This window comes from Triticum dicoccoides, chromosome 2B (genome assembly GCF_002162155.2).
Source record: "Triticum dicoccoides isolate Atlit2015 ecotype Zavitan chromosome 2B, WEW_v2.0, whole genome shotgun sequence".
NCBI classification, from domain to species: Eukaryota; Viridiplantae; Streptophyta; class Magnoliopsida; order Poales; family Poaceae; genus Triticum; species Triticum dicoccoides.
In genome coordinates this window covers 215,610-219,488 of record NC_041383.1, presented here as the reverse complement: position 1 = coordinate 219,488, position 3,879 = coordinate 215,610, and positions in this window count along the sequence as shown.

Here is a 3,879-nt window from a genome sequence, read left to right as displayed (position 1 = left end):
TGCCACGGAGAAGAACTGCACCTCTGCCCTCTCAAATTCCAGTAGGCCAGCCGCCCTGTATCTTTGACGTGGGCAAACACAAATTCGATGGCACTCTTTATCGATCGCGCAGCCACACACTTCATCCCTGTTTTCAATTCTATCGATATCTCACGTCCATGACTCCGTTTCACACACATTGCATATGTTATGTTTTTCTGATTGAGACATCATCAACACATTGCCTCTATTTCTCACAAACCATCTCTCTCACACCCACCCACGTATGTACCTGCACCTAAAGAAGAAGTGCACGCAGGACGCACGTACTCACTTCTCGTTCCCGGCCACACCCGCGCGGGTACACGGTGGAGTTCGTTTCTGTACAAAAAGGCAGCCCATGTGACAATTTGACCAGTGTAGCGGTTGTTTACTCGAAGGAGGGTCGGGTACCACGCCTATAATATAAAACGATTGCCGTGGGGAAAATGGAAAAATGGGTTTGTCTCTCGTCACACCATCTCACACAAGGCCGCCATGGCCTCTCTCTCTCAGCGTTGGTCAGTGATCCGGCCGCATCCCGTCCGCCGGCGGAAAGGGAGGATCTGCATCGTCTCTCCGTTCGACGGCGTTGAGGCAGCTCATCCCGATTTGCGGTACCCGCCGTTCTCTCTGACCAAGCTCCGGCGCGGTAGGGCCTTTACCACTTGCTCGCTGCCGCCGTATGGGCAGATCCCGGCCGCCGGCGCCCTCCTAGTAACATCCCGACGACCCTCAGGTACAGCTTCCTCCGGCCTTGCTCCACTGCCCATCTTCCCATGTTGCTGCATGTGGATCTTCTTTAGTTGTTTGCTTAACTCGTATCTCGGCCAGTGTACATTCCATCTTGCAATCTCGTCCTCAAACCATTTTTGATAAACCACCATGTGCTATCTTTCCCTTTTTACATGGAACATGCTTCTTTTTTGTCGGCGTATGTGTCTTCAACTCGTGTTATTGGGCAGTAATTATTTCCTTTCGACCTCCTTTTGCAAACAGGGCTATCCATTTTCACCTCGTTGCTATTGCGATCTTTTGGTGAACTGCACAAATCACTTTTCTGAAGAGTGTTTTGTGCAGCTCTGCCAACATGTCACACGGGCAATGTTTTTACATTTCTGTGGGACTGCGGAAAGGGAGATTGGTTTTGCTATCCTCCTCATCCAACTCCGTGTCTAATCTTCTCTAACAAGAAGTTAGTCCTAAAGAGAGATCGTAGAGGTGATCGGCTTCTATTTATATGTGTTATGTTTCATCATCTAGTTCCATTATTATTGTAACCGGACTGACTGGATATCTTTGCAAACAGGGACGGTCCGCCTGATTTTAGTGGAGCTGCACAAAATGATCGGGTTGTGGTGTCCTTCATACACCTCTTTTTTGGCTACAGAGCTGGGTGAAACTAGCTGCCAAGCAATGAACACTGTGCCAAGGAAATGGAGCCATGCCTATGAACATCATCGATCAATTATATTTTTTTCTTTATTTGTACACCTTCTCACAACTTTGTCTTCAGTTGTGATGTGAATATTGGCGTTGATCTGCGAACCATTGAGATGCATTAGCCATGGTAGTTTCATTTGTATTTGATGGAATGTTGTAACGAGATAATCTCGAGGCAAGAAACATGAATCCTAAGTAGAAACCTTTTTTCTTCCTGCGGGAACCAGAGTTGAAACCTTCATAGCATCACAGTACAATTTCATCAAAATTATGCGTACATATAAACAAATCCTGAAAGACTGATAGCAATGCCAGAAACAATTCAACTTCGTTTCGCCGACATGTTGGACATCCTTCATCCGGCTCCACCTGCCATGCAGCAATATTGAGTGCACAACACAACTTCAGGGAAAGATTCACCCCGGTCGTTGCGCCGCGGTAGTAATGACTAGTGAGCAGTCAAACCACATAGCCCCACCTTCGCCACAGTAAGTTGCTCGGACGAAGCAACCATCATTTCTCTGTTCCTTGAATCCGCTGGTAGTCCGATATTCCCATAGTAATAAGTTGCTCGGGCGAATCAACCATCACTATATCCGCTCACGTGTGATGACCACAGGAGCTATCCATTCAGATTGCATGTTAAAAAAATAAAGGTCGATAACTAATGCGGCAAACTTTCAAAAAAACACTAATGCGGCACCTCGGGCCAACGTGGCGAGATCACATTTTGCACGAGAAATTACACACCTTGTTTCGTTGACATGTGGTCCCGTTCCAACATATCAGTGAGACGACGGCGAGTTGTAGGAGTATTTCCGAACCAACGTGTAGGCCGGGGCGCCCCTTCGTGAATCGTGGCAAACTGGCAACCGTCCACTGACTCTTCGCCTTTCCCTCTCGATTTGGAACTGCTGTCGCATGCTCTTCCTCTCCCTCCTCCATTTTCCTTCAGCCCTTCACCCTGGCTAGCATGGCAGGTTCATTCAAGCCCATTCTCGACTCAACTAATAACATCATTACAAGGAACCCAAGAGTCAAGGAGCGCTTTGATCTCCCCTATCTTCTTCGCCGTGACCCTGATGACTGGCGCCATCACGACGGAGGCCTCGCCCTGTGCAAGTTGATGCCGCTTGATAATGATACATATGATGTTAAGATGCCATCGCTTGAGGGCAAGGCTTGGGCAGGCGCAAATGGAAATTGGGTTGTTTACATTGGGTCCAACTGCGAGTGGGAACTTGTGAATGTGTACACTTGTGACCGGGTTCCACTTCTAAAAGTCTCAGCAGACTGCCCAGAGGTTGAGCACACCGGTATTGTATGCACGTTCAAATACAATCATGGTGACTGTCTTCTACAGAAGATAGCAATTTCTCGAGTTCCCAACCGCTCTTGGAATTACAACAACTATGAACTTGTTGCTATCTTCGACAAGCTTGTTGCCGTCCTTGCTGGTTTGACTCGATGGACATTGCTGGCTCCTCGATACTAGTACTATATAGTAAGTAGTAGGAGTAGTAGGGTGGCATGGGCCAGAACAAGCATTCACGTCCAGGAGTACGGCACACGCCACCAGCACGACTTCCATCTGACACCATATTTCTTGGAGTCCGTGCTAGAGCAAGCTCTTCAACCTCATCGTTTCTCTAACTCAGCCATCGCGGGGCGGGCGAGGTCGGGGTTTGCCGATAGTCGGTTTCCTCATCTGCGGTCCCACTTGTAAGGCCAACTCCAACGCTCTATCAATATATGGATGTACTCTGCTTCCCAATACAAAAACTTGCATCCATTCTACTCCCTCCGTTGCACAATACATGCCTTCTATTTGTCAAAATATATATGTATCTAGACATGTTTTAGTATATAGGTACATCCATTTTTGGACAAATGGAAGTCAAGTATTTTGGAACGGAGGGAGTACACAATAAAAATTTTAAGTTAGCACAACTAGTCTAATCCGAGAGCACAACCGAAGATTTGGTCGGGTTCTTCCTCCTTTTGCCGACACGTGGGACATCCAGCATCCAGGTCGTGTCATGAAAGAAAATAGAGTGGTAGTTGAAGCCACGAGATGTGCATCTTGGGTTAAACTGTAAATAGAATCTTACTACTCTTGAGTAACTCCAAAAGCGGCCACCTATGATCTTTATTGGATTTGTTTTTCATCGCCAGCACGTCTACGTGAAAGATGTGCGGGTTCAGTGGGTCCTCTTGCGTTTTCACTGACATGTGGGGCCGCATGTGAGCAAACAGATGATGGGCTCCGCGCGTCCGCTGGCTGGCTGAGAAGAGAGATAGAGGAGGGCTGAGCACGAACTGCAGGAAATTTGTTCTACGTAACTAGCACCTTGATATTCGCGTGTGGTTGTTTCTAGAATAAAAAAAGAGGTACCCCTACTTATGTTACTCCCACTA